The sequence below is a fragment of the Balaenoptera musculus genome, chromosome 18, assembly GCF_009873245.2.
Source record: "Balaenoptera musculus isolate JJ_BM4_2016_0621 chromosome 18, mBalMus1.pri.v3, whole genome shotgun sequence".
NCBI lineage: Eukaryota > Metazoa > Chordata > Mammalia > Artiodactyla > Balaenopteridae > Balaenoptera > Balaenoptera musculus.
Genome location: NC_045802.1, coordinates 609,647 through 634,857, shown reverse-complemented (window position 1 = coordinate 634,857; position 25,211 = coordinate 609,647). Strand labels below are relative to the sequence as shown.

The 25,211-nt window shown below is 41.1% G+C and overlaps 1 non-coding gene across 1 annotated transcript; it reads right to left on the bottom strand.

Moving 5' to 3' along the window:
• Window positions 1–572: 572 nt before the first annotated feature.
• On the bottom strand, window positions 573–679 carry LOC118884471. The gene has a single exon (XR_005017304.1). It is a non-coding gene; the product is annotated as a U6 spliceosomal RNA (small nuclear RNA).
• Window positions 680–25,211: the final 24,532 nt, after the last annotated feature.

Here is a 25,211-nt window from a genome sequence, read left to right as displayed (position 1 = left end):
GATGCTGCCCGCTTCATGAATCTTTGAGTAAAGCCAATTAGCTCTCCAAACTTAGTTGAATTTTGTTTTAAACACAAGTTAGGTGTGATGATAGTACTGACCACATGGGGTTGTAATGAGAGTTGGAAGCTTTGATATACGTGAAGAACTTAGTGTTGTCCTGGCACACGGGATGTGAACTGCGGAAGTTAGGGAGAAATACCCTGTAGTTCCACCTCCTTCTTCATGGCTAATAGTAGATATTCTGCAATAAGTATATTCCCTAATTTGTAATTATTTGTATATTAATTACTGCTTAGGGTATTTTCAGTTTTTTTACAATCACAAATTTAGCTGCAGTAGGCATCCTGAAACAAAAATCTTACAATTTTTAACTTCTTAACAATTTTTTGCTTCTTAAATAACAATAAAAACTGTTAACAACCAGTGCTGATGAAGTATGAGAAAAAGAGTTACACTCATGTACTAATAGTTGGAATACAAACTGGTAAATGAATACAAATATCTGTTAGAGTTAAAATTTGCATATACTATGATCTCATTCTTTTTTAAAATTTTTTTTGAAAATTAAAAAAAATATGGAACGCTTCACAAATTTGCATGTCATCCTTGCACGGGGGCCATGCTAATCGTCTCTGTACCGTTCCAATTTTAGTACATGTGCTGCTGAAATGAGCAATGATCGCTCATTCTAACTTTAGGACTCTAATCTACAGAAACAGATATAGACTAATTTTCAAAAATTCAGATATGTATTAGGTTTTATGTACTAAATCAAATATTTATGAGAAAACTTTTTAAAGCTAATCCAAATGCATTTTTTCTTTTGTCAAAGCGGAATATTAACTTGGGTCATGTGGACAAAATATGTCCTATCAGTAAACAAAGGATGTTGTGGTCATAAAGCCCTCAGGGATGGCATCCCCACTCCCATCCCAAGGTGTGCCCTGAGGGGATTCAGGAGGGAGAAAACAGGATACTGGCCCTGGATAGTTAAGATGCATGTCAAAAGAATGGTTTCAGGGGCGACTTCCCTGGTGATCCGGTGGGTAAGACCTCGAGCTCCCAATGCAAGGAGCCAGGTTTCATCCCTGGTTGGGGAACTAGATCCCGCACGCCACAACTAAGAGTACGCATGCCGCAACCAAGACCCGGTGCGGCCAAAATAAATAAATAAATTTATTAATTAAAAGAGTGGTTTCAGAGAATTAAAAGAATTAAAACCATTAAAAGAATGGTTTCCGAGACTTCCCTGGTGGTTAAGACTCCGGGCTTCTACTGCTGGGGGCGAGGGTTCGATCCCTGGCTGGGGAACTAAGATCCTATATGCTGCTCAGCCAAAAAAAAAACCTTTCCTAGTAAATCTGAGAATTATAGCAATTAGTAGATACTAGGTAAGAAACTGTAAACCTCTCTTACTTGACTGACTACTCATCAATGCTTTTAAGTTCTTTCTCTTCTTTTGAAAAAATTGCATGCCTTTTCTTGACTTAGAAAATCCCTTATCTGCAAAAATAAGCCTCTAAATAGGACAATCCATGATTAAATGAGCAGACAAGAATAAAATATTATATGTACCAAAACCACTAAATGTTCTAAGATCCATGCGATGAGGTTATTTTATGGGAAAAATTACATATGACACAATCCATTAATTCTGGAAAAGTCTGAAACACACAGTCTTCGTGATAAAGTTTACTCTTTAGAAAATAGCATTACAGAGAAGTTCTTCTATGTTATATCCTTTACACGTTGGACTTTGAGAATTAATTAAAAGGCGTAGAAGAGACATAGATTTTCAAAAACTTTATTGTTGCTGGCTAGAGAGGCCCTCATTCCATCTACCAAGTACAAATCATGCTTAAAATTTTAAAGACTCTTTTGAAACCCTCCTCATAATGTATTTTGATTAGTGACATAGAAGCTGAAAAGGGTTACAGAGAGGTTAAAACCCTTGCCGTTCACATAGCTAATTGGTGTTGCTAATAGTCATTTTTTATTTCAATGAAAAGGAACTCTAGAACAAACCGTCTAGACTTGTATACTATTTGATAACCCTTCCTAGGTCGTTCCTCTGTATCCTACATTAGGAAAATTGCAGCAGTTTACTGAGCAGCGACTCTGGCCCAGAGAATTGATGAGGAAAACCTCACGCTAGCAGCCATTATTTATGGCTAGGCTGGAAGCAGCATGACTTTGGTCCCAGGGGTAAGAAACTTGATGTAGAAGGGATTTCACTTGACAACTGAGATGTCATTCCCTCCTCTGATATCCTAACTACTGTGGGGAGATACTACAACCCCTGAGGAAATGAAGTAAGCTAGCATCTTGTTAACCAGGTGTGTCTCAAAATGGACAAAAATAATTTGCGTTGCAGAGATCAGCATTTGGGTGATCAGAAATTGCCTGCAGTTGAACTTGCTGCTTTCTTGATGCAAAGGAGCTAGAAAAAGACAATAAATCATACCTGCGTTTCTGTTAAGATGGGGAACTAGCATAGGATGCTGGCTTCCCTCACCACTAAAATCAATTTTGGAAGAATTTTGTCATAAAAATTTTGTTAAAATATTACTGGGGTGGTCTTGGCACCCCTGTAAATCACTTGACAGCACTGGGGAGGGCTTATTTCTGGGCTATTTATTCCACTGTTTATAGGTCTGTCTTTAAGCCAGTACCACACTGCTTTAATTACTATAGTTTACAGTAAGTTTTGAAATTAGGAGCTGTGAGTCCTCCAGCTTTCTTCTTTTTCAAGATGACTTTGGCTTTGGGATCCCTGGAGATTCCATATGAATTTTAGGATGGATTTTCTTTTTCTTTTCCTTTCTTTTTTTTTTTTTTTTTTTTGGCCACGTGGCATGCAGGATCTTAGCTCCCCCACCAGGGGTCGAACCTGTACCCGCTGCAATGGAAGTGTAGCATCTTAACCACTGGACTGCCAGGGAGGTCCCAGGATGGATTTTCTATTTCTGCAAAATCACTGTTGGGATTTTGATGGAGATTGCATCGAGCCTGTAGACCACTTTGGGTGATATTGTCATTAACAATATTGTCTTCCAATGAACACAGGATATGTTTCCATTTATTTGGGTCTGCTTTAATTTCTCACAGCAATATTATGTAGTTTTCATTGTATGTCTTTCATCTCCTTGGTTAAGTTAATTCCTAATTCCTTAGCATTGTATTTGTCTTTGATGCTCTTGTGAATTCAATTATGTTTCTTAATTTCCTTTTTTGTTTGCTTATTATTAGTGTATAGAAAAGTAACTGATTTTTTTGTGTGATTTTGTGTCCTACTACTTTCCTGAATCGGTCTGTAAGCCTTGTTCCTGATTTGAGAGGAAAAGTTTTGAGTATGATGGGTTAAAACCCCATGTAGCTGTGGGGTTTTCATGAATGACTTTTATTATGTTGAGGTAGTTTCCTTCTACTCCTAGTTTATCAACATTTTTTCTTTTTTGGCTGCACCAGGTCTTAGTTGCTGCATGTGCGATCTTTGTTGAGGAATGTGGCCTCTTTTAGTTGCGGCATGCAGGATCTAGTTCCCTGACCACGGATTGAACCCGGGCCCCCTGCATTGGGAGTGCAGAGTCTTAACCACTGGACCAACAGGGAAGTCCCCTTGTCAACTATTTTTATCATAAAGAGATCTTGAATTTTGTCAAGTGCTTTTTCTGCATCAATTGAGATGATGGAGTGCTTTTTTCTCTTCATTCTTTTGATTTTAAAATTTTAAAAACTTTAAATCCGAATTCAGTTTGCTAGTATTGAGTATTTTTGCATCAATATTCATAAAGGATATTGAGCTTTAGTTTTCTTTTCTTGTAGTGTCCTTGTCTGGCTTTGATATCAGATTATGGTAGTCTCATAGAATGAATTAAGAAGTGTTTCCTTCTCTTCAATTTTTTGGAAGGGTTTGATAAGGATCGATGTTATTTCTTCTTTAAATGTTTGGTGGAGGGGCTTACCTGGTGGCTCGGTGGTTAAGAATCTGCCTGCCAGTGCAGGGGACATGGGTTCGAGCCCTGGTCCGGGAAGATCCCACATGCAGCGGAGCAACTAAGCCCATGTACCACAACTACTGAGCCTGTGCTCTAGAGCCCGCGAGCCACAACTACTGAAGCCCACGTGACACAACTACTGAAGCTCACGCGCCTAGAGCCTGTGCTCCACAACAAGAGAAGCCACCGCAAGGAGAAGCCCGTGCACCTCAATGAAGAGTAGCCCCCACTCGCCGCAACTAGAGAAAACCGGCGCACAGCAACGAAGACCCAACGCAGCCAAAAAATAAATAAATAAACAAGCAAACAAATAAATTAATAAAATAAATCTATTAAAAAAAAATGTTTGGTGGAAATCACCAGTAAAGACATCTGGTCCTGGGCTTTTTTTTATTGCAAGGTTTTTGATTACTGAGTCAATCACTCTATTAGGAGATCTAATCAGATTTTCTATTTCTTCATGATTCAGTTGTCATAGATTGTGTATTTCTAGGAATTTATTCATTTCATCTAGGTTATCCACCTTGTTGGTGTACAATTGTTTGTACGATACTCTTATAATTCTTTTTTTTTTAATTAATTAATTAATTAATTTTATTTTTGGTTGTGTTGGGTCTTCGTTTCTGTGCGAGGGCTTTCTCTAGTTGTGGCAAGTGGGGGCCACTCTTCATCGCGGTGCGCGGGCCTCTCACCATCGTGGCCTCTCTCGTTGCGGGGCACAGGCTCCAGATGCGCAGGCTCAGTAATTGTGGCTCACGGGCCCAGCTGCTCCGCGGCACGTGGGATTTTCCCAGACCAGGGCTCGAACCCGTGTCCCCTGCATTAGCAGGCAGATTCTCAACCACTGCACCACCAGGGAAGCCCAAATTCTTTTTAATTTCTTAAAATCAATAGTAATGTCCCCATTTCCATCTCTGATTTTAGTAGTTTGTCTTCTCCATTTAAAAAAAAAATCTTATTGAAGGAGATTTATTTGTTTATTTATTTATTTGGCTGCACCTTGACGCACATGGGATCTTAGTTCCCCAAACTTAGTTCCCCGACCAGGGATCGAACCCACCACATGCCCTGCATTGGAAGTATGGTGTCTTAACCACTAGACCACCAGGGAAGTCCCATGTCTTCTCTCTTTTTTGCTTAGTAAATTATCTAACCATTTGTCAAGTTTGTTGATCTTTTCAAAGAACCAACTTTTGGGTTTTTTGATTTCCCTGTTGTTTTGCTATTCTCTATTTCATTGATCTCTTCTCTAATCTTTGCTATGTCCTTCCTTCTGCTAAGTTTGGGGTTCGTTTGGTCTTCTTTTTCTAGTTACTTATGGCATATAATTAGGTTAGTGATTTCAGACCTCTGTTCGTTTTTACTATAGGCATTTAGGGCTATAAGGTTTCCTCTTAGCACTGCTTTTGCTGTATTCTATAAGTTTTGGTGTGTTGTGTCTTTATTTTTATTTGTCTCAGTGTATATTCTAATTTCCCTTGTGAGTCCTTCTGTGACCCTTTGACCCTTTAAGAGTGTGGTGTTTTTTGTTTCTTTGTTTTTTATAAATTTATTTATTTATTTTTGGCTGCATTGGGTCTTCGTTGCTGCATGCGGGCTTTCTCTAGTTGCAGCAAGCAGGGGCTACTCTTCGTTGTGGTGCATGAGCTTCTCACTGTGGTGGCTTCTCTTGTTGCGGAGCACAGGCTCTAGGCACACGGGCTTCAGTAGTTGTGGCACGTGGGCTTCAGTAGTTGTGGCTCGCAGGCTCTAGAGCGCAGGCTCATTAGTTGTGACGCACGGGCTTAGTTGCTCCGCGGCATGTGGGATCTTCCCGGACCAGGGCTCGAACCCGTGTCCCCTGAATTGGCAGGCGGACTCTCAACCACTGCACCACCAGGGAAGTCCCAAGAGTGTGGTGTTTAATTTCCACATATTTGTAATTTTTTTTTCTTTTTCTTTTTTGCTGCATCGCGTGGCTTGTGGGATCTTATTTCCCACCCCCCCACCCCCCCAGGGATTGAACCCCTGCCCCCTTCAGTGGAAGCGCAGAGTCCTAACCACTGGACCGCCAGGGAATTTCCTCTAGTTTTCTTAATAGATGTGAAAGGTGGTATCTCATGTGGTTTTCATGTGCATTTCCCTCATAGTTAGTGTTGTTGAGCATCTTTCATGTGCTTGTTGGCCATTTGTACATCTTCTTTGTAGAAATGTCTATTCAAGTCCTTTGCCCATTTTTTAATTCGATTGTTTCCCTGTTGTTGAATTTTAGGAGTTCTCTATATATTGCAGATTATAATCCCTTATCAGATATGTGATTTGCAAATATTTTCTCCCACTCTGTGGGTTGCCTTTTTACTCTGTTGATAGAGTCCTTTGATATGCAAAAGCTTACTTTTTTATGAAGTTTGATTTGTCTATGTTTTCTTTTGTTGCCTGTGCCTTTGGTGTCATGTACAAGAAATCATTGCCAAATTCAAGGTCATAAATATTTAGCCCTATGTTTTTTTTCCAACAGATTTATAATTTTATCTCTTACATTTAAGTCTTTGATCCTCTTTGAGTCAAACTTCGTATATGGTATTAGGTAAGGATCCAACTTCATTCTTTTGCATGTGAATATCTGGTTTTGCCACCACCATTTGCTGAAGACTGGAAGATGAAAACATCTTTCCATTTGTTTGTGTCTTTTTAAATTTTTTCAGCAATGTTGTGTAGTTTTCAGTGAAAATGTCTTTTACCTCCTTGGTTAAATTTATTCCTAAGTATTTTATTATTTTTTATGATCTTATAAATGAAATTGATTTCTTAATTTCTTTTTCAGATTGTTCCTTTTTTTTTTTTTTTTTTTTTGGTCATGCTTGTGTGAGGATCTTAGTTCCCAACCAGGGATCAAACCGGTTGCAATGGAAGCATGGAGTCCTAGCCACTGGACTGCCGGGGAATTCCCTGCTCATTTTTAATGTTTAGAAATGCAATTGATTTTTGTGTGTTGATTTTGTATCTTGAAATTTTACTGAATTAGCCTTAACAGTTGTTTTTTTCCCCCCATGGAATCTTTAGGGCTTATTTCATATAAAATTGTGTTATCTATGAACAAAGATTGTTTTACTTCTTTTCCAGTCTGGATGCCTTTTTTTTCTTATTCTTGCCTCCAATGCTATGCTGAATAAAAGTGGAGGAAACTGAATCCTCATCTTATTTTTGTTCTTAGGGGAAAAGCTTTAAATTTTTCACCATTGAGTTGTTGATTTTTCATATATGGACTTTATTATTTTGAGATAGTTTCCTTCTATTCTTAGTGTATTTTGTGTTTTTGTCATGAAAAGCTGCTAATTTTGCCACATGCTTTTTTGGCATCATTTGAGATTATCATGTGTTTTTTTCTTTTTTCCCTTCATTCTGTTAATAGAGTATATTACATTGATCAGTTTTTGTATATTGGAACTTCCTTGCATTCCAGGAATAAATCCCACTTGCTCATCCTGTATAATCCTTTTTTTTTTTTTTTTTTTTTTTTGGCTACACAGCGCAACATACGGGATCTTTGTTCCCTGAACTCATGCCCTAAGCAGTGAAAGTGCAGAGTCCTAACCACTGGGCTGCCAGGGAATTCCCTATAATCCTTTTAATATACTGCTGGATTCAGTTTCGAATGACTTTCAAGAAGGGCGCCAAGACTATTCAATGGGAAAAGGACCGCCTTATCAATAAATGATGATGTCAAAACTGGATGTCAACATGAAAAAGAATGAAGTTGGATTCTTTTTTCTTTTATTATTATTTTTTATTTTATGTGGTTAAGAAACACCATCATAACCATTTAAAAAATGTATGCTACAATAGTGTTAACTATATGCACATTTTCTGCAACAAATCTCTAGAACTTTTTCATCTTGCAAAACTGAAACTGTATCTATTGAACAATTTTCTTTTTCCCTCTCTCCAAACTCACTGACAACCATGATTCTACTTTCTGTTCCTAACATTGTGACTATTCTAGGTACCTCATATAAGTGGAATCATATAGTATTTGTCTTTTGTGACTTGCTTATTTCACTGAGCATAATGTCCTCAAGTCATCCATATTGTAACATGTGACAAGATTTCCTTTTTTTAAGGCTGAATGATATTTCATTGTATGTATATACAGTACAACATTTTGTTTATCCAGTCATCCACTGGTGGACCTTTGTGTTGCCTCCATCTCTTGGCTATTGTGAATAATGCTGCTATGTTTTCTTTTTTTTCTTTTTCTTTTTTTTTTTTTGGCTGTGTTGGGTCTTCGTTGCTGCACACGGGCTTTCTCTAGTTGCGGTGACCGGGGACTACTCTTCATTGCAGTGTGTGGGCTTCTCATTGCAGTGGCGTCTCTTGTTGCAGAGCATGGGCTCTAGGCATGCGGGCTTCAGTAGTTGTGGCACGTGGGCTCAGTAGTTGTGGCTTGCAGGCTCAGTAGTTGTGGCTTGCAGGCTCAGTAGTTGTGGCTCTCGGGCTCTAGAGCACAGACTCAGTAGTTGTGGTACACAGGTTTAGTTGCTCCACGGCATGTGGGTTCTTCCCGGACCAGGGATTGAACCCATGTCCCCTGCACTGGCAGGCGGACTCTCAACCACTATGCCACCAGGGAAGTCCCAATGCTGCTATGTTTTCAATTATTTTGGATTTATACCCTGAAGTGGGATTGCTGGATCATACGCTAATTAAATTTTTAATTTTTTGAGGATCTTCCATACTGTTTTCCATAGTGGCTGCACTGTTTTACATTCCCAAAAATACTGCATGAGAGTTCCAAATTTATTTTGTTATATTAAGAACACTTAACACGAGATCTACTCTCTTAAATTTTAAAGTATACACTATATTATTGTGAAGTTCTATATATTCCTTATCAGATATACGGTTTGCAAATATTTTCTCCCATTATGTAAATTGCCTTTCACTCTGTTGATTGTTTCCTTTGCTATGCAGAAGTTTTAAAGTTTGATGTGGTCTCATTTTTCTATTTTTGCTTCTGTTGCCTGTGCTTTTGGTGTCATGTCCAAGAAATCATTGCCAAATCAAATACCATGAAGCTTTTCCCCTGTTTTCTTCTAGGAGTTTTATAAGTTTGAGGTCTTACATTTAGGTCTTTAATCCATTTTGAATTAATTTTTGTATATGGGGTAAGGTAGAGGTCCAGCTTCTTTCCTTCACATGTTGATATCCAGTTTTTCCAATACCATTTGTTGAAGAGACTGTTAAAAGGTAAACTGAGGCATATTAAAATTTTTAAAGAGTTTATTTGAGCAAAAATCGATTCAAATTTGGCAGCATCCAATCTGGCAGATAGAAAGGAGTTTCAAGAAGCTGTACAGAGGGAACTTCCCAGGTGATCCAGTGGTTAAGACTCTGTGCTCCCAGTGCAGGGGGCCCGGGTTCAATCCCTGGTCAGGGAACTAGATCCTGGATGCCGCAACTAAGAATCTGCATCCACAACTAAAGATCCCATGTGCTGCAACTAAGACCCAGCACAGCCAAATAAATAAATAAATATTTTTTAAAAATCTCTGGTGGTCAAGTGGTTAGGACTCTACACTCTCACTGCCAAGGGCCCAGGTTTAATCCCTCGTCAGGGAACTAAAATCCCACAAGCCGCAAGGTGCGGCAAAAAAAAAAAAAAAAAAAGAAGTTGTACAAAACGAAAGGCTTTTATAGGCAGAAGGGAGCAGGAACAGGGAAATTATATGAGGCGAAACTGCAAAAATCATGTTGGTTATTACAAAGTTACTTTCCTTTAGGGGATGGAAGGGGTCTATAAGGCAGATTACTTAAGTAGTAATAATCTAAGTAAGACAACTAAAACTATAATTAAGTCTCAGTTTTGTGACATGGGGCTTAGCATAAGCAACTACATTTTGGACCTTTGCACTGTTATCAAAGACCATTTGACCATGTACTTGAGGGTTCTTTTCTGGGTTCTCTATTCATTCCATTGGTCTACAAGTCTGTGTTTATGTCAGGACCACACTGTTTTGATGACTGTAGCTTTGTGGCATGTTTTGAAGTCAGGACATGTGATACCTCCACTTCTTTTTCTTTTGAAGTTGGATTCTTACCTTACACCGTATATAAAAATTAACTTGAAATGGATCAAAGACCTCCGATGAAGTGCTAAAACTATAAAACACTTAGAATAAAATGTAGGGGGATAGCTTCATGACATTGGATTTGGCAATGATTTCTTGGATATGACACCAAAAACACAGGTAACAGGAGCAAAATTAGACAATAGGACTATATCAAAATTAAAAACAGCAAAGGAGGGGCTTCCCTGGTGGCGCAGTGGTTGAGAATCTGCCTGCCAATGCAGGGGACATGGGTTCGAGCCCTGATCTGGGAAGATCCCACATGCCGCGGAGCAACTGGGCCCATGAGCCACAATTGCTGAACCTGCGCGTCTGGAGCCTGTGCTCCGCAACAAGAGAGGCCGCGATAGTGAGAAGCCCACGCACCACGATGAAGAGTGGCCCCCGCTTGCCATAACTAGAGAAAGCCCTGGCACAGAAATGAAGGCCCAACACAGCCATAAATAAATAAATAAATAAATTTAAAAACAGCAAAGGAAACAAGCAACAAAAAAAAAAGGGAAAAAAGAAACAATCAACAGGGTGAAAAGTCAACCTATGGAATGGGAGAAAATATTTATAAGCCATGTATCTGATAAGGGATTCATAGCCAGAATATATAAAGAGCTCCTTCACAATAATGTATTGTACACTTACAAATGTGATCAAGACCCCTGTGAACTAAACTCTGACACAGGGCTGGAGAGTTGATATCATCCGAGGTAGGACAGTGAAGGTCTAATTGCCAGCTTTGCCAGCTGAGAGCAAACTGCTCCTGGTGGGCCTTATGGACAGGGACGTGTTCTTTCTCACCTCTAAGCTCTCACTCCACAAGTCCGGGAACAAGTAAAGGGGTACAGCCAGCTGCTGAGTATGTCTATTCCAATTATGCATTGTGGAACTGGGAGAAAAACACAGGATGTGTTTGGGGACCCACGGGGCTCACTGTGTGAAAGACGTGAGCTAAACCTCCATTGATCACCTGACCTCCACAAGCCCCTACTCTGACTGGGGGGCCACAGGGACATAGGGTCTCCTGAAATCAGTGTCCATTCAAAGCCAGTGTCCAGTAGTCCCTGAAAAGTCTGATCATTTCCTTTTCCCCAAAGCACAGTGAAGCTGGTAAAAGGCCATCGGTGCCTTTGGTGAAGGCTGGGAGGAAGATTAACAGCATGAATTTCGGGCAGTGCCCTGGGAACCTTGCTCTGAGGACCTGTCCTCTTGTTCATTCAAGGGCTCTGAACCTGTAAACTAGCTCAAGTGTGGGAACTGATTGATGGGCCATGATGCCCTGATTTTCTGATTCAGGTGAGACTTTCATTCAACTGACCTAGAAATTTTCTGATTCTACACATAAAGTAAGGATGTAATAGGCTTCCTATCTATCTTATCTGTAGGAACACAGTCAACTAGCCTTTGGCAGTGGGCCCCTCCCACCTGGGATCCAGTTATTCCCTGGCATTTCGGTTTCCCAAAGCATGACTGCAGTTCCCACTGGAAGGTCCGGCCGACAGAGAAGAGTGACCACGGAGCTCTTCAAGGGTGCCAGCTCTCCCCTCACAAATGTATTTCTCCCAGTGTTAGTGAAAGGGAGGTGTTCTGGACCTTCCCAGTGCTGGTGAGTAAGTCTTAAAAGACAAATCCACTCTTAACATTTGAAGCTCCCTAAGCCTTTGTCTCCCTGCCTCTTCATTAAACTAAGGCAGTTCTGCTATTTCCAGCTCACGATTTGGGCAACTTTTGGTCCACGTTTCAGCCAACCAACCAGATACCGTTTTCCAACTCCCAGGCGGCAACATTCAGTGCAGACTCTCTGCTTCGTGCGCTCGAATCAATAAATTAGCCTGATCTGGACTCACATTCCCTCCACCGTTCTCCCAGCTCTCAGTGTCCGTCCCCACCCTTCCCCCAGACTCCTGGCTGTAAAAATTAGAGACTCAAGGAGTTCTTTGGAGCGCAGTACGCCTCCTCAGGGGCCGCACTTCGTGCCCCCCCTTTAGGTACCCGTTGGCACATGACTAGCGAGTCACGGGGCTAGGGTGGCCGAGGCGGTGGCTCCTGAGGGGAACCCCCTGCGAACTGCCTCAGGCCAGGCAGGGGCGAAGAGCCCGACTCCACCTGGGAAGGGGAGGGGGGCCAGGGGGCTACTTCCACGGGGGGTGGGGCTCTCCACCTGTCAAAAAGACTCATCAGAACTCGGGGCTCAGTGTCCCCACCTTCCCCAGGGTCTTCCCCCCCCAACCCCCCTCCCTCCACCTCGCAGAATCCCCTGCTCGCAAAGCAGCACCCTCACCTCCACAGCAAACACACGGTGGGACTGGCAGTTCGGCTTGCCTTGTGACTCACTGTAAATCACAGCAGGAGACTGTGCTTTTTTGTTTTCAGCCACTTCAGCCCTGGCGCTACAAGAGATAAGGGTCTCCTTCAGGGAAGACACAGCCACCTTTGGGTCATTATACAACACTTGAGCTGGGAGTCTGAGTACCTGAGCTCATCCTTTTCTTCCACTACTTTGTCCAGCAACTAGTCGATCTCATTATGTTCATTAGTTTTTCCAAAATGCTTGCAAATATTTACAGTAGCCAGGACATGGAAGCAACCTAAATATCCATCAACAGAGGAATGGATAAAGAAGATGTGGCACATATATACAGTGGAATATTACTCAGCCATAAAAAAAGAAGAAAACAATGCCATTTGCAGCAGCATGGATGGACCTAGAGATTGTCATACAGAGTGAAGTAAGTCAGAAAGAGAAAAACGAATATCATATAATATTGCTTATTTGTGGAATCTAGGAAAATGGTACAAATGAACTTACTTGCAAAGCAGAAAGAGTCACAGATGTCGGAAACAAACTTACAGTTACCAAGGGGGGAAGGGAGGTGGGATGAATTGGGAGATTGGGATTGACATATACACACTGCTATGTGTAAAATAGGTAAGTAATGAGAACCTACTGCATAGCGTAGGGAACTCTACTCAGTGCTCTGTGGTGACCTAGAAGGGAAGGACGTCCAAAATAGAGTGGATATATGTGTACCTGTAACTGATTCACTTTGCTGCACAGCAGAAAGTAACACAACATTGTAGAGCAACTGTACTCAATATCAATTAACAAAAAATAAATAAATAAAAATAGAAGAGATTGCAGAGGAAGAAAATGCTCACAAATATCATATTCACAGTCATCTGCCTCCTTGCTTCTTACAAGCGATCTATTAGGAGTATCCGATGGATATATTTTGTGCGTCTCGATCGCCAGATCACACCATGGACTATTAGTAAGCTGTTTACTACTGGAACTAGAGTCATTAGCATCTTTATATAATTAGATTAGGGGCCAATTCCAGAAACTCCAGGCCAATTCCGAAAACTCATCCTTAATACTCGGCTCGTCTAGAGCCACTCTTGGCACCACAATCTATTCGTCAGGGTTCTCCAGAGAAACAGAACCAATAGGGCAGGTGGAGAGAAACAGAGACAGAGAGACCTTAAGGAAATGGCTCCGTGACTGTCTGCACTCGGCAAGCTGGCAGCCAGAGACAGCCGACAGGACAGCTGCAGCCGCATCCCAAGGCCTGAGAAGAGGGGAGGTCATGGTCTAAATCTAGTCCAAATCTGCGGCCTGGGAACAGAGAGATGGTGTAAGTTCCACTCTGAGTCCTAACCCCAAGACAGGTGAGGACCAGCATCCCAGGCTGAAGACAGTCAGGCGGAGATGGAACCCTCCCTCACTCAGCCTTTGTATTCTAGCCGGGCCTTCAGTGCCTTGACTGAGCCCCAGCTTCACGGGGGGTGGGGGGCCACCTTCACTTGGAGGGGGGGCGCTATCTGCTGTACTCAGACTGCCGGTTCTAATACCAACCTTGTCCAGAAACACCCTTCAAGACACACTCAGAATAACGTGTAACCAAATATCTGGGCACCCCATAATCCAGAGAAGCTGGTACGTTAAATTAGCCATCACAGCCTAGTTTCCACTCCTCCAACCCTTCGTGATGTTAAAAGCACCTAGTTCCTAGTACTGAATCCTGTATCAGTGAGCGTCCTCATAAGACATTCAGTAACTGGATGACATTTTAATAAAAGTACTATTTTAAAGGATGAAGGGAAACTACAAGGTGGAGGGAAACCACGGAGGAGAGTGTCATGTAGAGCCAGGGACCGAGTGTGCCCTGAGGAGGCCAGCAGGGCCGTACCCGACCCGGAGGGAGAAAGCTGAACGAGAGGCTTCGAGGTGGAACTGTGGCCTTTGGTCAAGGGACTCAGCCGAACCACAGTGACCCCACGGGGATGTTTCCACTTCACTCTCCTTCCTCCCTAGGGTTGTCAAGTTTAGCAAACAGAAAACAAGACACCTAGCTCATTTTGAGTTTCAGTTAAACAACGAATGATATTTTAGCATAAATGTGTTCCAAACTTTGCCTGGTGCATACTTATACTAAAAAATTATTCATTGTTTACCTGAAATCCAAGTTTAACTGGACATCCATATCTTATCTAGCAACATGATTCTTCCCTCCAGTTTCCTTCCAGACTCAACTGGAGGTCAGAGGGCACAGGAGCCTGTGTGGTGTGGTCCATGCACGTTCACCTTCGCAGATCAGAGGGCAAGATGGAAGAAAGTGGAGAATGGGTGTGGGGAGACAAATACACGTACGTAACAATCCTCTCCTGATTAGAATACCTGAAGGGCACCTGTTGTCTGCATCAAACTCTGAATAATAAACCCTTTACTAGGTTGAGAAACTTTCTTCTTTTTTAGGCCTTTATTTTTTCATGGCAGCTTTAGGTTTACAGCAAAATTAAGAGGAAGGCACAGAGAGTTCCCGTAGACCCGCCCCCGCCACGTGTATCATCCACGGATACCAACATTTCCCACTGTAGGGGTACATTTGTTACAGTTGATGAACCTACACTGACACATCATAATCACCCTAAACCCATAGTTTACCATAGGGTTCATTCTTGGAGTTGTACATTCTATGGGTTTATAAACACGTATAATTATAGTATCACACAGAGTATTTTCACTGCCCTAAAAGTCTTCCGTGATCTGGTTATTCATCCCTCTCCCCACACAACCCCTGGCAACCACTGATCTTTTCTTTTTGTTGTCTCCGTAGCCTTGCCTTTTTCAGAATGTCATAATGGTGGAATCATATTGCATGAAGCCTTCTCAGATTGGGTTCTTTCACTTCATAATTTACATTTAAGTTTCCTCCATGCCTTTTCATGACATCGTAGCTCATTTCTTTTTCACACTAATATTACATTGTCTGGATGCACCACAATTTATTTATCCACTCACCTACTGAAGGACATGTTAGTTGTTTCAAGTTTGGCAATTATGAATGAAGCTGCTATAAACATCTGTGTGCAGGTTTTTGCATGGACGTAAGTTTTCAGCTCATTTGGATCAATACCAAGGGGCATGGTTACCGGATCATATGGTAAGAGTAGGTTTAGTTTTTTAGAAACTGCTGAACTGTCTTCCAAAGTGGCTGCACTGGGGCTTCCTTGGTGGTGCAGTGGTTGAGAATCCGTCTGCCAATGCAGGGGACACGGGTTCAAGCCCTGGTCCAGGGAGATCCCACATGCTGCGGAACAACTAAGCCCGTGCGCCACAACTACTGAAGCCCACACACCACAACTACTGAAGCCCGCACGCTTAGAGCCCGTGCTCCACAACAAGAGAAGCCAGCACAGTAAGAAGCCCGTGCACCACAACGAAGAGTAGTCCCTGCTCGCCAGAACTAAGGAAAGCCCACGCGCAGCAACAAAGACCCAACGCAGCCAAAAATAAGTAAATAAATAAATAAATAAATTTATTAAAAACAAAAAAGTGGCTGCACTGTTTTGCGTTCCCACCAGCAGTGAGTGAGAGTTCTTCCTGCTCCACACCCTCAGCATTCGGTGTTGTCAGTGTTCCAGATTTTGGCCATTCTAGTAGGGGTGGTATCTTATTGCTGTCTTTATTTGCATTCCCATAATGACATATAATGTGGAGCATCTTCTCATATGCTTATTTGCCATCTGAATATCTTCTTTCATGAGGTGTCTGTTAAGGTCTTTGGCCCATTTTTTAAATCAGGTTGTGTATTTTCTTTCTTTTTTAAAAAAATATTTTATTTATTTATTTATTTTTGGCTGCATCAGGTCTTAGTTGCAGCGCATGGGCTCTTCCTTGAGGCTCATGCGCTTCTCTCTAGTTGTGGCTCACAGGCTCAGTAGTTGCGGTGCTCAGGCTTAGTTTCCCTGCAGCATGTGGGATCTTAGTTCCTTGACCAGGGCTTGAACCTGTGTCCCCTACATTGGAAGGCAGATTCTTAACCACTGGACCATCAGGGAAGTCCCTTTATTTATTTATTTATTATTATTATATTTTATAATTTTATTTTATTTTTGGCTGCATTGAGTCTTCATTGCTGCACGTGGGGGCTACTCTTCATTGCGGTGCGCGGGCTTCTCCTTGCGGTGGCTTCTCTAGTTGCGGAGCACGGGCTCTAGGCATGCAGGCTTCAGTAGTTGTGGCTCGCAGGCTCTAGAGTGCAGGCTCAGTAGTTGTGACACGTGGGCTTAGTTGCTCTGTGGCATGTGGGGTCTTCCCAGACCAGGGATCGAACCTGTGTCCCTTGCATTGGAAGGTGGGTTCTTAACCAATGGACCACAAGGGAAATCCCTGTTTGTTTGTTTTTTTAAGTATAGTTGATTTACAATGTGTCAGATAGGTTGTGTGTTTTCTTATTGTTCTGTTTTTAAGAGTCCTTTGTATATCTTGGATAACAGTCCTTTATGAGACATACCTTTTGCAAATATTTTCTCCCAGTCTGTGGCTTGTCTTCTTGTTCTCCTGCCATTGTCTTTCCCAGAGCACAAGTTTTTCATTTTAATGGAATCCACATTATCCTTGATGTCTCTCAAGGACGGTGCCTTTGGTGTTATATCTAAAGAGTCATTTCCATACCCAAGGTCAGCTGAGGTTTCTGCTATGTTATCTCCTAGAAGTTTTATAGTTTGGCATTTTACATTTAGGCCTGTGATCTATGTTGATTTAATTTTTGTGAAGAGTGTAAGTTCTGTGTCTAGATTCTTTTCTTTTTTTTGTATGTGGATGTCCAGTTATTTGAGCACCCTCTGTTGAAGGGATTATCTTTGCTCCATTGTATTGTCTTTGCTCCTTTGTCAAAGATCAGTTGATCTATACCCATGAGGGTCTATTTCTGGGCTGTCTATTCTTTTCCATTGATCTATTTGTCTATTCTTTCACCAATACCAGTGTCTTGATTACTGTAAACTTATGGTAAGTCTGGTAGTGAGGTAGCATCAGTCCTCCAACTTTGTTCTTCTTCAGTATTGTGTTGACTCTTCTAGGTCTTTTCCCTCTCCTCATAAACTTAAAAATCAGTTTGTCCATATCGACAAAATAATTTGCTGGGATGTTGGTTGGGATGCCATTGAATCTATAGATCAAGTTGGAAGACTGACATGGTGACAATATTGAGTCTTTCTATCGGTGAACATGGACTATCTCTCCATTTATTTAGTTCTTCTCTGATTTCATTTATTAGAGGTTTGTAGTTTTCCTCATATAGATCTTGTACATATTTTGTTAAATTTATATGTAAGTATTTAATTTTGTTTTTTTGTTTTTTGGGTTTTTTTAATAGATCTTTATTGGAGTATAAGTGCTTCACAATACCGTGTTAATTTCTGTTGTACAACAAAGTGAATCAGCCATATGCATACACATGTCCCCATGTCCCCTCCATCTCGAGCCTCCCTCCCACCCTCCCTATCCCACCCCTCTAGGTCATCGCAAAGCACCGAGCTGATCTCCCTGTGCTATGCTGCTGCTTCCCACCAGCCAACTGTTTTACATTTGGTAGTGTATATATGTCGACGCTACTCTCACTTTGCCCCAGCTTCGCCCTCCCACCCCATGTCCTCAAGCCCATTCTCTATGTCTACCCCTTTATTCCTGCCCTGCAGCTAGGTTCATCAGTTCCTTTTTTTTTTTTTAGATTCCATATATATGCGTTAGCATACAGTATTTGTTTTTCTCTTTCTGACTTACTTCACTCTGTATGACAGACTCTAGGTCCATCCACCTCATTACAAATAACTCAATTTCGTTTCTTTTTATGGCTGAGTAATATTCCATTGTATATATGTGCCACATCTTCTGCATCTATTCATCTGTTGATAGACATCTAGGTTGGTTCCATGTCCTGGTTATTGTAAATAGTGCTGCAATGAAAACTGTGGTGCATGTCTCATTTTGAATTATGGTTTTCTCAGGGTATATACCCAGCAGTGGGATTGCTGGGTCATATGGTAGTTCTGTTTTTAGTTTTTTTTAAGGAACCTACATACTGTTTCCCATAGTGGTTGTATCAGTTTACATTCCTACCAACAGTGCAGGAGGGTTCCCTTTTCACCACACCCTTTCCAGCATTTATTGTTTCTAGCTTTTTTGATAATGGCCATTCTGACTGGCATGAGGTGATACCTCATTGTAGTTCTGATTTGCATTTCTCTAATAATTTGTGATGTTGAGCATCTTTTCATGTGCCTCTTGGCCATCTGTATGTCTTCCTTGGTGAAATGTCTGTTTAGGTCTTCTGCCCGTTTTTTAACTGGATTGTTTGTTTTTTTGAGAGTGAGCTCCATGAGCTGTTTGTAAATTTTGGAGATTAATCCTTTGTCTGTTGTTTCATTTGCAAATATTTTCTCCCATTCTGAGGGTTGTCTTTTTGTCTTGTTTATGGTTTCCTTTGCTGTGGAAAAGCTTTTAAGTTTAATTAAGTCCCATTTGTTTAGTTTTGTTTCTATTTCTGTTACTCTAGGAGGTGGGTCAAAAAAGATCTTGCTGTGGTTTATGTCAAAGAGTGTTTTTCCTATGTTTTCCTCTAAGAGTTTTATAGTGTCTGGTCTTACATTTAGGTCTTTAATCCATTTGGAGTTTATTTTTGTGTATGGTGTTAGGGAGTGTTCTAATTTCATTCTTTTACATGTAGCTGTCCAGTTTTCCCAGCACCACTTATTGAAGAGGCTGTCTTTTCTCCATTGTATGTTCTTGCCTCCTTTGTCATAAATTAGGTGCCCATATGTGCGTGGGTTTATCTCTGGGCATTCTATCCTGTACCATTTATCTATATTTTTGTTTTTGTGCCAGTACCATGCTGTCTTTTTTTTTTTTTTTAATTTTTTTAAAATTTATTTATGGCTGTGTTGGGTCTTCGTTTCTGTGCGAGGGCTTTCTCTAGTTGTGGCAAGTGGGGGCCACTCTTCATCGCGGTGCGCGGGCCTCTCACTATCGCGGCCTCTCTTGTTGCGGAGCACAGGCTCCAGACGCGCAGGCTCAGTAATTGTGGCTCACGGGCCCAGTTGCTCCGCGGCATGTGGGATCCTCCCAAACCAGGGCTCGAACCCGTGTCCCCTGCATTGGCAGGCAGACTCTCAACCACTGCGCCACCAGGGAAGCCCCATGCTGTCTTGATTACTGTAGCTTTGTGGTATAGTTTGAAGTCAGGGAGCCTGATTCCTCCAGCTCTGTTTCTCTTTCTCAAGATTGCTTTAGCTATTCGGGGTCTTTTGTGTTTCCATATGAATTGTAAGATTTTTTTGTTCTAATTCTGTGAAGAATGCCATTGGTAGTTTGATAGGGATTGCATTGAATCTGTAGATTGCTTTGGGTAGTATAGTCATTTTCACAATATTGATTGTTCCAATCCAAGAGCATGGTATATCTCTCCATCTGTTTATGTCATCTTTGATTTCTTTCATCAGTGTTTTATAGTTTTCTGAGTACAAGTCTTTTGCCTCCTCTAGCAGGTTTATTCCTAGGTATTTTATTCTTTTTGTTGCAATGGTAAATGGGAGTGTTTGCTTAATTTCTCTTTCTGATTTTTTGTTGTTGGTGTATAGGAATGCCAGAGATTTCTGTGCATTAATTTTGTATCCTGCAACCTTACCAAATTCATTGATTAATTCTAGTAGTTTTCTGGTGACATCTCTAGGATTTTCTATGTATAGTATCATGTCATCTGCAAAAAGTGACAGTTTTACTTCTTCTTTTCCAATTTGTATTCCTTTTATTTCTTTTTCTTCTCTGATTGCTGTGGCTAGGACTTCCAAAACTATGTTGAATAATAGTGGTGAGAGTGGACATCCTTGTCTTGTTCCTGATCCTAGTGGAAATGCTTTCAGTTTTTCACCACTGAGTATGATGCTCGCTGTGGGTTTGTTATATTATGGCCTTTATTATGTTGAGGTAGATTCCCTCTATGCCCATTTTCTGGAGAGTTTTTATCATAAATGGGTGCTGAATTTTGTCAAAAGCTTTTTCCGCATCTTTTGAGATGATCATATGTTTTTTATTCCTTAATTTGTTAATGTGGTGTATCACATTGATTGCTTTGCGTATATTGAAGAATCCTTGCCTCCCTGGGATAAATCCCACTTAATCATGGTGTATGATTCTTTTAATGTGCTGTTGGATTCTGTTTGCTAGTATTTTGTTCAGGATTTTTGCATCTATGTTCATCAGTGATATTGGTCTATAATTTTCTTTTTTTGTGATATCTTTTTCTGGTTTTGGTATCAGGGTGGTGGTGGCTTTGTAGAATGAATCTGGGAGTGTTCCTTCCTCCCTCTGCAATTTTTTGGAAGAGTTTGAGAAGGATCAGTGTTAGCTCTTCCCTAAAGGTTTGATAGACTTCTCCCATGAAGCCATCTGGTCCTGGACTTTTGTTTGTTGGAAGATTTTTAATTACGGTTTCAATTTCATTACTTGTGATAGGTCTGTTTATATTTTATAATTCTTCCTGGTTCAGTCTTGGAAAATTGTACCTTTCCAAGAATTTGTCCATTTCTTCGTGATTGTCCATTTTATTGGCATATAGTTGTTTGTAGTAGTCTCCTATAATCCTTTGTTTTTCTGCAGTATCAATTGTGATTTCTCCTTTTTCATTTCTAATTTTATTGATTTGTGTCCTCTCCCTTTTTTTCTTGATGAGTCTCACTAAGGGTTTATCAATTTTGTTTATCTTCTCAAAGAAACAGCTTTTAGTTTTATTGATCTTTGCTATTGTTTTCTTCATTTCTGTTTCATTTATTTCTGCTCTGATCTTTATGATTTCTTTCCTTCTACTGAGTTTGGGTTTTATTTGTTCTTCTTTCTCTAGTTGTTTTAAGTGTAGGATTAGATTATTTATTTGAGATTTTTCTTGTTTCTTGAGGTGAGATTGAATTGCTATAAACTTCCCTCTTAGAACTGCTTTTGCTGCATCCCATAGGTTTTGGGTCTTCCTGTTTTCATTGTCATTTGTTTCTATGTATTTTTTTATTTCTTCTTTGATTTCTTCAGTGATCTCTTGGTTATTTAGTAGCGCACTATTTAGCCTCCATATATTTGTGTTTTTTGCAGTTATTTTCCTGTAATTGATTTCCAATCTCATAGCATTGTGGTCAGAAAAGATGCTTGATACAATTTCAATTTTCTTAAATTTTCCGAGGCTTGATTTGTGACTCAAGATGTGATCTGTCCTGGAGAATGTTCCATGTCCACTTGAGAAGAAAGTGTATTCTGCCACTTTTGGGTGGAATGTTCTATAAATATCTATTAGATCTATCTGGTCTATTGTGTCATTTAAAGCTTGTGTTTCCTTATTTATTTTCTGTTTGGATGATATGTCCATTGGTGTAAGTGGGGTGTTAAAGTCCCCTACTCTTATTGTATTACTGTCGATTTCTCCTTTCATGGTTGTTAGCATTTGCCTCATGTTTTAGGATGCTCCTATGTTAGGTGCATAAACATTTAAAATTGTTATATCGTCTTCTTGGATTGATCCTTTGATCATTATGTAGTGTCCCTCCTTATCTCTTGTAACAGTCTTTATTTTAAAATCTATTTTATCTGATATGAGTATTGCTACTGCAGCTTTCTTTTGATTTCCATTTGCATGGAATATCCTTTTCCATCCCTTCTCCTTCAGTCTGTATGTGTCCCTAGGTCTGAAGTGGGTCTCTTGTAGACAGCATATAGATGGGTCTTGTTTTTGTATCAATTCAGCCAGTCTGTGTCTTTCGGTTGGGGCATTTAATCCATTTACATTCAAGGTTATTATCGATATGTATGTTATTATTACCATTTTCTTAATTGTTTTGGGTTTGTTTTTGTGGGTCTTTTTCTTCTCTTGTGTTTTCCGCTTAGAGAAGTTTCTTTAGCATTTGTTGTAAAGCTGGTTTGGTGGTGCTGAATTCTCTTAGCTCTTGTTTGTCTGAAAAGCTTTTGACTTCTCCATCGAACCTGAATGAGATCCTTGCTGGGAAGAGCAATCTCGGTTGTAGATTTTTCTCTTTCATCACTTTAGGTATATCCTGCCACTCCCTTCTGGCCTGCAGAGTTTCCACTGAGAAATCAGCTGCTAACCTTATGGTGATTACTTTGTATGTTATTTTTTGTTTTTCCCTTGCTGCTTTTAATATTTTTTCTTTGATCTTAATTTTTGTTAGTTTGATTAATATGTGTCTTGGTGTGTTGTTCCTAGGGTTTATCCTGTATGGGACTCTCTTTGCTTCCTGGACTTGGGTGACTATTTCCTTTCCCATGTTAGGGAAGTTTTCAACTATAATCTCTTCAAATATTTTCTCAGACCATTTCTTTTTCTCTTCTTCTTCTGGGACCCCTATAATTCGAATGTTGGTGCATTTAGTATTGTCCCAGAGGTCTCTGAGATTGTCCTCAATTCTTTTCATTCTTTTTTTCTTTATTCTGCTCCTCGGCAGTTATTTCCACCATTCTGTCTTCCAACTCACTTATTCATTCTTCTGCCTCAGATATTCTGATATTGATTCCTTCTAGAGTATTTTTATTTATTTATTTATTTATTTATTTATTTATTTATTTATGGCTGCATTTGGTCTTCGTTGCTGTGCACAGGCTTCCTCTAGTTGCAGCGAGTGGGGGTTACTCTTCATTGTGGTGCACGGGCTTCTCATTGAAGTGGCTTCTCTTGTTGTGGAACACAGGCTCTAGGCACACGGGCTTCAGTATTTGTGGCACGCAGGCTCAGTAGTTGTGGCTTGCGGGCTCTAGAGTGCAGGCTCAGTAGTTGTGGTGCATGGGCTTAGTTGCTCCACAGCATGTGAGATCTTCCTGGACCAGGGCTTGAACCCATGTCCCCTGCATTGGCAGGCAGATTCTTAACCACTGCACCACTAGGGAAGCCCTAGAGTAATTTTAATTTCAGTTATTGTGTTGTTCATCTTTGTTTGTTTGTTCTTTAGTTCTTCTAGATCTTTGTTAAACATTTCTTGTATTTTCTCAGTCTGTGCTTCCATTCTATTTCCGAGATTCTGAATCATCTTTACTATCATTACTCTGAATTCTTTTTCAGGTAGATTGCCTATTTCCTCTTCATTTATTTGGTCTTGTAAGTTTTTATCTTGCTCTTTCATCTGTGACATATTTTTTTGCCGTCTCTTTTTTTTTTTAATGAGTGGGATTGTGTTCCTGTTTTACTGTTTGTTTGGCCTGAGGCTTCCAACACTGGAGTTTGTAGGCTATTGGGTAGAGCTGGGTCTTGGTGCTGAGATGAGGAACTCTGTGAGACCTCACTCTGATGAGTATTCCCTGGGGTCTGAGGTTCTCTGTTAGTCCAGTGGTTTGGACTCGGAGCTCCCACCACAGGAACTTCCCCCCAACCTCGGGCTCGTGAATCAAGATCCCGCAAGCCACATGGGGTGGCAAAAAAAAAAAAAAAAGGAGAGAAAATTAACAAAGTAAAAAAACAAAATTAGACTAGGAAACTAACAGATATGTTAGAAAGAATGTAAAAATAAAAATATAGATGAGTCAACAACCGGAAGGTACATCAGTACCACAATAGTAAAAAAGAGGAGGAGGGAAAGGAAAAAAAGAAAAAAAAATGGTGGGGAGGAAGGCCTTGGCTGTGGAGGGCGGGGCCTAAGGAAGGGCCAGGTTTGGGCAGTGGGCGGGGCCAATGCTCAGGCCCCACAGGGCTGGAGAAGGCCCTGGGAACTATGGGGGCTGGGGCTTAGGCTCAAGGAACAGAAGGGGCCCAGGCGTGCCCCCCAACCCTGGTCTCAGAGGGCAGGGACCTCACCTGGGAGCCCAGCAGGCTTCCTGGGCTCAAGCGCAGATGCCCTCCTCTCCTCTCCTGCTCCTCCGGTCTGGGGTCTGGGAGGGTCCCTCCTGCCTGCCTCTCCTGATCTCCCTGGCCTCAGGGGCGCTGACCTTGTCTGGCTTCCACTTCTCCTCCACCCTCGGTCCCCCTACATCCTACCAGTTCACTTGGGGGTTCCTCCCATATACTTGGGGGTCAGAGTCCCCCACCAGCGGCCGGCAGACACCCTAGTTGTGGGGAGACCTAACTCCGCGTCTTCCCACACTGCCGTCTTGACTCCACCCCCTAAGTATTTAATTTCGGAGGGTGCTAATGTAAGTGGTATTTTGTTTTTAATTTAAAATTCCACCTGTTCACTGCTGACATATAGGATAGCAAATGACCTTGTATCCTGCAACTTTGCTATAATGGCTTTTTTTTTTCTTTCTTTTTTTTGGCCACATGGCATGTGGGATCTTAGTTCCTTGACCAAGGATCAAACCCGTGCCCCCTGCAGTGGAAGCTCAGAGTCTTAACCACTGGACCACCAGGGAATTCCCCAAAATATTTCTTTTTAATCCGTTGAAATGATTGTATGGTTTTTCTTCTTAAATTGATTCAATTTATTGACTGTGTTAAGCACTTTTCTAGGAGCTCGGGATACACTAATCAACAAAATATAAAAATTCCCACCTCCTTGGCCCCTTGAAGGGCAAGGAGGGGACCCTTCCTGTTTCTTCCCAGCTGAGGGACCATGGCCAGACCCTGGCAGGCTACATGGCTCCTGCTGGCCATTCTGGTGACCTGGTACCTCATTTATGGAGCAAAAAAGAAAACCTTTATGAGTGTCCAGTAGTGTCTGCAACAGAAAATAATGTGACAATCACAGTGTCTTTTGTGACCAACGAGGAGAACAGGGAAATGCCAAGTAGCTTCCATGTGGTTCATGTCCTTTTGCTCCAGAAGCAGCAGATTTCTGATCACATGGA